Source organism: Danio rerio, chromosome 6 (genome assembly GCF_052040795.2).
Source record: "Danio rerio strain M-AB ecotype USA chromosome 6, GRCz13ab, whole genome shotgun sequence".
Taxonomy (NCBI): Eukaryota; Metazoa; Chordata; class Actinopteri; order Cypriniformes; family Danionidae; genus Danio; species Danio rerio.
Window position 1 is genome coordinate 6130001 of NC_141026.1, and position 12272 is coordinate 6142272.

Sequence of the window (12272 nt, forward strand, 5' to 3'; positions counted from 1 at the left end):
TACGCAAAGAATAAGATGAATAAAGTCCATTTTAACCAAAAACTAACAAAAAAACAAAGACTTTATTGAACATAAAGTCACGCTGTGAGGCTTAGTCCTTTTTTTAATCAATGGTTGCCACAGAGAAATGAACTGCCAAGTTATCGTGCATATGCTTTACGCAGAGGATGCCCTTCCATTTGCAACCCAGTACTTAGAAAAAACCCATACACTCTCACATTCACACACAGACACTACAGCCAATTTAGTTTATTCAACTCACCTATAGCACATGTGTTCGGACTGTAGGGGAAACCGGAGCACCCGGAGGAAAACCCACGCTAACATAGGGAGAACATGCAACACTGAACTGCAGGCAACAGTGTCCCATTGAGCCAACGTGTTGTCATAATTGTGAGTTAAAAAGTTACAGATAAAAAACACAAGTTTGAAATGATGGAAAATAAAGTTAAAGTGTTCTGTAAAAATTATACAAAAGTTATGTTACTTTAAATTACTTTCAAAATAAGTTAATCAGGTTTCAACATTTTTTTTTTTGTTATGCAAAGTTTAATTTGAAAAGTTAAACTGATTAAACTATAAAGTAAAAAATAAATAAATAAATGTTTACAGCTAATGACATATTTACAAGAGTTTTTAAGTTACATTTTTGAATTTAAGTTAAAGTTTTGAATAACCTTTAAGTTTTTCTGATGTTTAAAAAAGTGAAAACGTTGTAAAACAGTGGTGACATCAACACCGTGTCTGTCTGAGTATCTCAAGACTGAAAGTTTTTATTAAAGTAGGTTAGTACTCTTTTTATAACCAGAATATCTGCAGGCTAAAATGTAAAAGAAGTACGGGAAGTCTACTTTCATTTCTGTTCAATGTGACTTCCTTGAAGAAACTTCTTTAAATGGACCAAAGAGATGTTTAACAGATGGTCCGACTAATCTAGATTGCATGCGAAAGCCAACTATGTAGATCCGTCCCATCCATAAATGACTGTTCAGTGACCCAAAAAACATTTGTAGCCTTTCCACCGATCCAAACGCTTGTAGAAACCGAGCATTCAAATCAACTTCTTAAATGTGTTTTATTGTGAGCTATAAAAGATTTCCTTCACCTAGGGGTATTGTAAAATTATTGCGAATTAATATTCAGAATGACTTCTTTTTTTTTTTGCCTCTCGTGACAGTCTCGGTGGACTGAAAACCAAATGAATTTCAAATTCAATCATTGGATTTATTTATTCGATTCCGCCCCAGAAATCTCAAAGGACAGTAATGCCCTGTGGCACTGAGCCATCAACTTCAGCCAGCTTCAGTTTAAGTAAAAAATAGTTTAATATTGATTTTGTCCAAAGGAAAAAAAAGTTATAATAAAGTCTTGCAGTAGAGCTGATATGTTTTACTAAAGTTAGACAGACAAACAGTCAAATAAACATGTTCTTATGTGATAATGAATATAATAAAATTAAATATAATGAATTGTATTGACATAGCATTGCAAAAAAATAAAAAGGAAAAATCAGGCAGCAGTTAAGCCATTAAAGAATTAATTAATTTTTGTATTCTTATATTAGTAAATGGTAAAAATACTGTTAATTTGATGCTTTCTTATTATTGGTTTATTTACTAATAGTTTACTTTTTAAGTTATTTTAATAGCATGAGACACAACTACAGTGCTTGAATAAGATTTTTTAGTAAATAATTATTTTTAATATTAATTTAATGCTTTGCTATCATTGATGTATTCCAAATATAAAATAAAAACAATAATAATAATATTTTATATATGTGTAAAGATATATATTAGTTATTTTAACGACAATTCCAGTGCTTAAATAACATTTCTAAACATTAAAATAATAACTGTGATATTTTAAATAATCTTAATATTATTTTTATGCTCTTTTATCTTTGATTTAGTCCAAATGATGATAATAATAAAACAATAATAATAATAATAATAATAATAATAATAATAATAATAATAACAAAAAACAACAATATTAATAAAAAATAATAATAATAACAACAAATTATATATTTTACACATTATACACGTGCATAATGTATAAAATACTGTTAATTGTATGCTTTTTTTATTGATTTATTTATGATATTATTATATATTTATATTTTACTCGTAAGTTACTTTAATTCCTTTTTAATTTATTTTATTTTTTGGAAAATAATTAATAAATTAACCTTAATAATAATTTTATGCTTTCCTATATTTGATTCAGTTAAAAAGATATAATAATAATAATAATAATAATAATAATAATAATAATTATATATAAGTATGTTTTAGTTATTTTAACTAAAAATTTAGTGCTTGAATAACATTTAAAAAAAAATAACTGTAATATTTGAAATGATCTTAATATAAATTTTATGCTGTGCTATTTTTGATTTAGTCCAAATGATGATAATAATAAATTAATAACAAAAAACTATAATATATACATATATATATATATATATATATATATATATATATATATATATATATATATATATATATATATATATATATATATATATATATAATTACTTTTGCGTAGTTATTTTAACTGCAACTGAAACTGCATTGCTTGAACATAATTTGTAAATAATAAAATGCATATGATTATATATCTTGTCAATATTGATTCAGTCCATATGCTCAACTGTTTATGTAACATTTCTCTAATTATCTATTTACACTTATTTTGCTGGCAACCCACACAACCAGTGCGCTTGACGAAAAGCCTCTAAGTGGTAAAACGCTGATAATTTTACAGTTTCATGATGCCTGATGTAATAGCTGTGCCAACGTGCGTCTCACCCTCCGTTCAGCCATTGTGAGATGCACTGGTGCCACATGACACATACAGACACACAGCGGAGCAGTAATTCTGCCTCTGTTTGACACTGCCTGTCAAGCTCTTCAGCAGAAAGGCTATTTATACAGTTTCTGGCCCACTCGTGACAGCCCAACTGGAGTGGAGGTTGCTGTTCTGCTGGTGGCGCTGGACTTCGGGGCCCTTCAGCCTCCTCCAGCTCCAGCTGAGTCAAACCTGAGAGGAATCCAGACAACACCACACATTACCTGCACTAGGGCTTCATGATACTAGAAAACAATATGTGATTTGTGATATTGCTGTTTCTTACAATACTAATTCTGATATTTCTAACAATATTAAGAGTCTATTTTATAGTATATTGGAAAACATTGAAATAACAATGTTTTTAAGGCTGTTTTGAAAGCTTTTTATGCTGGCACAGTGGCTCAGTGGTTAGCACTTTCGCCTCACAGCAAGAAGGTCGCTGATTCGAGTCATGGCTGGGCCAGCTGGCATTTCTCTGTGGAGTTTGCATGTTCTCCCGGCGTTCATGTGGGTTTCCTCCAGTGCTCTGGTTTACCCCATAGTCCAAAGACCATAGTTGAATTAAATAATTTATATTGGCCATAGTGTATGAGTGTGTGTGTGTGAAAGTAAGGGTGTATGGGTGTTTCTCAGTTCTGGATCGGGACTAAGGGACTAAGCCACAGGTGTCAAACTCAGTTCCAAAAGGGCCGCAGCTCTGCACAGTTTAGTTCCAACCCTAATTAAACACACCTGATCAAACTAATTAAGTCCTTCAGGCTTGTTTGAAACCTACAGGTAAGTGTGTTGGAGCAGGGTTGGAACAAAACTGTGAGTTTGACACCCCTGGACTAAGCCAAAGGAAAATTAATGAATGAAAGATTTTTTTTTTCTTAATACACTCCAAAAAACTGCTGGGTTTCTCAAAACCATACCTGCCAATAGTCCTGTTTTTCCCAGGAGTCTCCAGTACTTCAGACCCATCTCCCGCCACCCTCCCGTTTTGTTAGTTCTCTCAGAAATCTCCCGTAATCTCCACCCCCCTGCCCCCACCAATTTTTTTCGTACAGTATGAAACACCACCGGGTCGCCAACTTTGGTATAGTTACTAATACTTTTAGTATAGTAATAACACCACAGTACAGTTACTGGTTCTCAACAGTGTTTTTCAGACACCTCACACATGAACACCACCACTGCCACTTTGGAAAAGGGATTAATACAGGTAAACAACAAAAACATTAGTCCAAAGCACTCGAAAAGTAGATGGAATTTTTTTTTTTGTTATAATAGGCAATAAGCAATATATATATATATATATATATATATATATATATATATATATATATATATATATATATATATATATATATATATATATATAGTATAATAGGTAAAATAAATGTTTCAAATCTAATTCAGTCTAAAAAAAATGGCATCAAGCTACAAACATTAGGGGTCTATTCTAGACGCAAAGTCTGAAGCGCAGGATGCAAAAGCATTAGGGCTCGTTTGAATAAACTTTTGCTTTTTTAAGGACGGGAAAATACGCTCTGCGCCCCAGCACATGGTCTAACACAGGGGAGCTCAACCCTGTTCCTGGAGATCTACCTTCCTGCAGAACTCACCTACAACCTCGATCAAAGACACCTGTCTTTAATTACCAAGTGCTCCTTCAGATCCTATTTAATTTGTTTTGTTGTGTTTGATCAGGGTTGGAGCTAAACTCTGCAGGAAGATAGATCTCCAGGAACAGGGTTGAGCACCCCTGGTCTAACAGGATTGGCAGGTTTATTTTCTTAATAAGATATGGGTGTGTTTTGAGAATAAACCAATCAGAGTCTCATCTCCCATTCCCTTTAATAGTCAGTTGTGTCGCTCCATGGCGCATTTGCTCTTTACATGGCAGATTTGTAAGTGTAAAAACTGAACACTTCAAAACAGTTAAGAAAACAGTTAAACAGCATCGGCAGCAAGAGGATAATGAGCCATCGCTATTCTGCCTTTACTTTCACTTTCTCTCTTTTACGGAAAAGGAAACAGTGTTGTACGCTCTCCACTGAAGAAATGCATTAGCCTACATAATTATTTTGTTTGGTAAGCGCAAAGATTTGTTTTAAAACTATTTCTAAATTCAGTTCTAATTTCCAGCAAAGGAAAAAAAAATCAATAATAACGTGTAAGTGTAGTAAAGTGTAGTAAAAAAAATGAGTTATATCCAAACACACTTCCTATGCCCCATATGGTCCAAAACCTGACATGTGGACAAATCTAAGCTTGTTTTTAATAAAATAAATATAAATATGCATATAATAATTAATACTAATGATAATAATAACATTAGACAAAAGCAAGTTTTCGTGAATAAACTAAAAAAAAGCCCCCGAGATGAAGAAGGCATGCAGGTACTAGTTTTCATATTTATAGAAAGTAATGATTTTTGTAACATTTTAATCCTTTAATAATTTTTCATTCATAAAGATATACATTTATAAAGATATATAAACAACTGACGCGCTTTAGACCTGCTTTCAGCTGGTTTATAGAGCAGTCTGTTATAGTTCCTCAAAATAGCAACATGCCAACAATGCGCCTTAGCACACCTCTTTTCCAGACCAGAACACCCATGAGTCCACAAAGTGGTGCAAATGGATTTGCTATTTAAACAATGTGGTGAAAAACACGAAAATTTGTCTAAATTAGTTAGATCTGAAACTAACAACACGTCTTGGAAACACATCTTGCACCTTATTGCGCTGGGTGTATGATGAAATCTTAACACACTAAGAAGGAGATATTTTCTCTCTCGTCTCGACTCTCACCATAAGTATTTATTTTCAGCTCTAGGTTTGGCCTTGGCCTGCTCCAGCCAATAGCAGAATAGAAACTAACAGGGAGTTAGGGATAAAGATAGCAAGGCCACATCTGATTGGTCAAATTTATATAAACCAATGCATCAAATAAATATAATTCATCACACGTCTGCGATGCATATATTGCATGTACTATTATCTGAAAATGATAATTTTGTGATATGTTCCAAGTACGATGCGATCCTGGATTAACATCTGTGTCTATCCTGGAATATCATATTTGTTTGAAAATGTAACCCACCTACTCCCTAATCCCTATTCCCTACCCCTAAACCCAACCATAATTGTAAATTATTCCTAAAATTAGAGGGGAATAATAGTTGGATAACAATTATGTACAAGTACATAACTGTAAACCTAAAATATAAACATATCCCTCAAATCTGATTGGCTGATTGGGCTGTTGCTCCAGGATCAACATAGATGTTATTCCAGGAACATGTCCCACTTGGTGAAATCAGGTTAGGGATGTTGGGCAGACTTAACCTGCAGTTAAGTCTGCCCAACATGTAGTAGTTTGTCAACGTGTAGTTTGCCAAGCTTACAATTATTAAAGTTTATAATTGGAATCACTGAAACAATGAATTTTAACAACATTCTCTAAAACTGTATTTCTGTATTTTTTTCCCAGGTAAATCATATGGTTTGCAAAAAAAAAAAAAGCAAGACACATCACATAAGACCATTAAATGCAATGCAAACACTTACTTGTAATTGTGCTCTTGCTTTTCCTCCAAAATGATGTCACTTTCTGGAGAATGATGTCATTCAGAAACTGCCTTTTGATAGCTAATGATAGGAAAATAGAGAGAGTAAAATAAAAGATGCAGGTATGATGGAGGAAAAATTATGTAATGTAAAATGTAATGTATTTTTTATTTAATGCCATGTCAGCAACCATGGCTATTTTTACGGCAGGAACATTTCAACAATAAATATACAATTAACAATCAACAAACAAACGAATACATAAATTAAATAAGATTTCAGTGTTAATACTTGATAAAAAAATAAATAAATAAAAAAATTCTGGTGTCACTTAGCTAAAAATGTCCTTAAGAGAGTTAATCTCATAATAAAAAAGTAGTAATAAAAATGTAAAATAAGTAGGGTTTTCACCTTGGAGCAAAAAGCCATGGGTTATTCTTGTATGTCCAATACAGCATCTGGTAATCATTGCTTGATCAAATCTACTCTTAAAATGTCTTAAAATTCTATTTGAGATTTCAGGTTGTATTTTGGAGGAAGATAAATGATCAATGTTTATTTGTGAAGGGTCACAAATTGTTAACATTATGACAAAGAGACAAACTACTTGAATACTTTAAGTAAATTAAAACAAAACAAAAAAATAACTGAAAATTTTTTGACAATAAATTTGAAAGCTGCTGCATATTAGATAACAGGAGCTTAATGAGGGAATCATACCAGACTCAGTCAAATAAACTGTTAGTTGATTATTTTACTGATTCATCTTTTGAAATCTTGATATTATCTTACAAATTCTATTAATTTGAGCAAACATGATGTGATAAAGAGATTAATCAAACGACCAAACATCAGAGAATTAATCAGCATTACACTACTGATGTATGTGCTTTCTTTCCCTCCAAAATATGTGACTTCCTGGAGGAGGATGTCACTAGGGAATTGACCCTTCACAAAGCCCCACCCCACTTCTCTCTATGCCTGACAAGCTTTCAGTATCAACCCCTATCAATTTGTGCATTCCTCTGAGAAATACAGTGAATAATTTCTGGACAAAATGACTTTCTGATAACATAAGCCAACAGAAACGTCTGCAATACACATGAGTAAAATATTCAGGTTGTGAGCATAACTCGAAATGAAAAGTTTTAAGCTATAGCATACAAATACAGTGAGGGGAAGTTTACATTAATTGAATAATTAGTAATTAAAATCTAAATTCCCCAACACACAACTCATAAAACACACGCAAATGCTGGAATCTCGAACAACGCATCTTTGAAACTATATGGGGCAGTATAGATTAATTCATCGTTTATCAAGTCTCCAGACTCTGGAGTTTAAATTAGATTGAGGTTTTATATTCGCTTATGACATGCTCTTAATATTGTTAACCATGGTACTTAGAATATCTCATGTAAGTATGACTTGAAAACAACATTAGCACTATTTATCTTACAGTGAACAATGATGTACTTTGATAGTCATTTGTTTATTTATTCATTTTCCTTCAGCTTAGTTCCTTTATTCATCAAGGTTCGCCACAGTGGAATGAACCGCCAACTTATCCAGTATATGAGCAATTCCAGCAATATGGATGGGACATTTGCAGTAAAAACTCAAAACATAAATTCACATAGAAAGTATACGTTAACATTATATTGAATCACCTGTTTATATTTTACCGAACAACTAACCAGAGTTACAGGAGAAGAAAAATATCAATCTGTAAACACTTTTGGTATTTTTAAATTTTTTTTTTTATCTTTTATAAATATTTTTTCAGGGTTTTCTCTTTTATTCAATAGGACAGTAGAGAGTATTGACGGGAAATCATTGGGAGCAGATAGAGGGGAAGGATTGGCATAGGACCACGCTGGGTTGCTGTTTCGAGCCTCGAGTTGAGTTGGGTTGAGTTGAGTTGGGTCGAGTTGGCATTTCTGTGTGGAGTTTGCATGTTCCGGTTTCCCCCACAGTCCAAAGACTTGCAGTACAGGTGAATTGGGTAGGCTAAATTGTCCGTAGTGTATGAGTGTGTGTGTAAATGTGTGTGTGGATGTTTCCCAGAGATGGGTTGCAGCTAGAAGGGCATCCGCTGTTTAAAAAACTTGCTGGATAAGTTGGCGGTTCATTCCCCTGTGGTGAACCCAGATTAATAAAGGGGCTTAGCCGACAAGAAAATGAATGAATGAATGAATGAATTTTTTTCATTTTGAGGAAAAAGCTTTGTTATGAATGTGACAGGTGTGAAATTGCCACTTGTGTGACTTTGGTAAATCAAATATAACTTAATAGTTTGATAACACTGATAGATACATTTTTGAGTATTTGGCTGCTAATATGATTTCACTATTTAGAATTAGCAAACAATACTTTTCTGAAATTATATTATTAAGAAGAAAGTGTGAATGTGTGAATATAAAACCAACTTTACCTTAATTTAAATTAGCTCATCATACCTGTCTTTCTCCGAGTCCTCAGGTGGTTCACAGGTTATATTGTCACATCACATCTTCATAAACAAAAAAAAAAAAAAAATTAAGTAATGCTGTCCTGATCCAATAACAGAAAAGTTTAGCCCTCGAGTCTTCGTGTTTCGTTGATTGATTGACAGTTGGTAATGCTGTCCACACAAACGTATCAATTCCGTGCACTTCTCGGATTCAGGAAAATATTAAATTAAGCTAACGTTATATTGCCAGGCCGTCCGGGTACCTGCTGTCTGCGTAACAGGTCCCATACGAGCACACTTTCACTATATTACGAGTTATTCGTCGATGTTGTGCCTTGTTATTCGGATTGTTTCACTTGTCACAAAACAATGGCGGAGGTGATGACACATACTATAGGGGTTATGATTGGCCGGATCGCCTGTCAATCAAACTACAAAGTGATAAACCCAATAAACCTAAAACAGTCATGTATTGAAACAAATATACAACACAAAAATACAAGTATTTATTAATTTGTTTATTTATTTATATCAGTCATAACGTAATAATATGGTAATAATTAAAAAAACATACATTATTTGTGAGGCCAGATTCTATCTTCAGAATGAACTTTATTAATGCCTGTAGCTACTGTAAAGTATATAACCGTATATAAAAATAAACACCAACAAAGCAAGCATTGCCTTCTCTGGTGCCATAAACAACATAACACTAGTGAATGATATAATTGGTGTGCTAAGGTTGACATGGCTAAAGCATGTTGTTTTGATTCAACATATTATCTATTTTAGTGAAATAATGACATGTTAAGGAATGATACAGTATACTGCATGGTCTTGTTTTCTCGTCCCTCAGCCTGGAGCTCTCTGTTCCTCCTCCTCCTTCTGTGTGGTGTGTAATGGGTTCAGTCCTCTATCTCGGTGTGTTTTATCAGTGTGGAGACCCGAGTCTTGGCCGGACACCTTCATTCTGCAGCAGCGCTTGGCAATTATCCTTCAGCCACAGTAGCAAATGCCAGGCGGAAGAGCCAGACAGTCAACTCACTGTGACATATGAGCTGCAGCGCTATCTCCTCGCTCGCCTTTAACTTGAAAGAGGTCTTATTATCAATTACAGCACATTATGCTGCATTAGCGACCCAATATCACCGGGACACGCCAATCTTCCTTGACGAAACTGTGTGTGTTTGAACCCTGGGTTTATTCTGAACCCTGCTTGATGTTTATCTGTATTAGTGTTTTCAAATGGTAGATATTATGTGTTGGTGATGCATGGAGGCTATTTTGCTGTTGTTGTTTACATTGGGAAGATACTTAAAGCCATAATTAATAATAATTATAATAATTAGATTACTTACTATGCTCTTTGAAAGGGCTGCAGTATATTTTATATACTTCATTTGTTGTTTTGCTGACCAAAGCTGAAATATACTTTCAGAAACACAATAGAAACACTAATGTGTGTGTGTGTATATATATATATATATACATATATATATATATATATATATATATATATATATATATATATATATATATATATATATATATATATATATATATATATATATATATACTGTACATACATAAACTCACCGGCCACTTTATTGGGTACACCTTACTAGAACCAGGTTGGACCTCCTTTTGCCTTCAGAACTGCCTTAATCCTGTGTGGCATAGAATCAACAAGATACTGGAAATATTTCTCAGAGACTTTGCTCCATATCCACATGATGCAATGACTTTTTATCGCACCCCACAGGTGCTCTATTGGATTGAGATCTTGTGACTGTGGAGGCCATTCGAGTTCGAGTAGTAAACTTACTGTCGAGTTCAAGAAACCAGTCTGAGATGATTTGCACTTTATGACTTAATGGTATGTTATCCTGCTGGAAGTAGCCATCAGAAGATGTGTACATGGTTATTGACGGATGGACATGGTCAGCAACAATACTCCATTTGGCTGTGGTATTGACATGATGAAAATTGGTACTAAGAGGCTCAAAGTGTGCCAAGAAAATATCCCTCACACTATTACACCACCAGCCTGAACCATTGATACAAGTTGTTGCCAAATTCTAACTCTACCATCCAATTGTCGCAACAAAAATCGAGTCTTATCCGACCAGACAACGTTTTTCCAATCTTGTATTTTCCAATGGTCCATGCCCCTTTTTCTTTTAGTTTTCTATAAGAAAATTATGCATGAAAAAAAAAGCCCCGCCCCCATGCTCAATATTCCATTTCAGTTGGAAGTACATCAACAGACTAAATAAAAGTCTCAGCTACTTCTGGTTCACACAAACTATTGTTTACTCATGGCGATATACATATCATAACATTATAATGGGATCAAGTTGTCTAAATGAAAAGTGTTTTTATTTATTTACTGTCAGAAAAAAAAATGTGTTGATGCAATTTCTACTGAAATTATGAACATGTTTGATTGACCTGGTTTAAAAAAAATGTACTTTTTATTTATTTATTTGATTCACTGACAGTTCTGAATGGGAAATGTTTTTTTTTTTTTTTCAGGGTTTTATTATTTATGCATGTTATGGATTAAGTTAAAGCTACAGACTGTTTATGTTTGCCTGTAAGATAAGTTGCTATTTCAGAACTTGGGTTGGTAGTGAAATATGACATTTAAACTCTGGAAAATATTTGAAATAGACACTCAGCATGTCATCGTGCTGCTGGCGTTCTAAAAAATGCAGTACTCTCTTTGGGAAAATGTACCCAAGGATACATTTTTGAGAATCGATAAATATGTACCCTGGACTATGCCTTTTTGCTGATTTTTGTTTTCAGAAAAAGGTCAGCGTGTACATTTTTGACAATCTTAAATACACAACTGGGCATGTTTTCTCATACAATACATGCCATTTCAGGCCACTGTGTACACTTCCGGCCATCATAACATGTTTCTCACACACATCCATAAAAGAAGCAAATCTGCCTTTTGTCATGCATAATATCACTCACTATCCTTTGGCTCATTGCCCGATTTATCAGGGGTCACCACAGCAGAATGAACCACCAATTACTCTGGCATATGTTTTATGCGGTAGATGTCCATGTTTTCAACAGCAAACTAGAAGAGAAAAGCCATCAGCAGTCAGTGGTACCACCCATTGGCATTCGTTTTACACATAAAATGCAGTCATATGTACCTGCAAGCACATATTTCTGATATACCTGAGCACATTTTCACAATGAGCTGTGTTGGAAAAAGTACACTTGACTTAGAATTTTTTTATGGTGGAAACAAGCCCCAAAACTCGCACACATTCCTGATTTCAGAGGAACTTTAAATGTAAACATTTCCTATTGGACCCCCTGTTTAAAGTTTCAGAAAATCTTCAAAGTTTGACTTGAAGCATCTGCTCCATAGGTTTATT

At 33.8% G+C, this 12272-nt stretch overlaps 1 long non-coding RNA gene across 1 annotated transcript in view; it reads right to left on the minus strand.

The window, feature by feature from the left end:
• The window catches only part of LOC141386165 (uncharacterized), an 18802-nt gene extending 9551 nt beyond the window's left edge, over window positions 1–9251 (minus strand). Inside the window, exons 1-2 of the long non-coding RNA XR_015493101.2 lie at window positions 8879–9251; window positions 6420–6500 (exon numbers count right to left, since the gene is read on the minus strand). This is a non-coding gene — a long non-coding RNA (uncharacterized LOC141386165). The remainder of the gene's footprint in view (window positions 1–6419; window positions 6501–8878) is intronic.
• Window positions 9252–12272: the final 3021 nt, after the last annotated feature.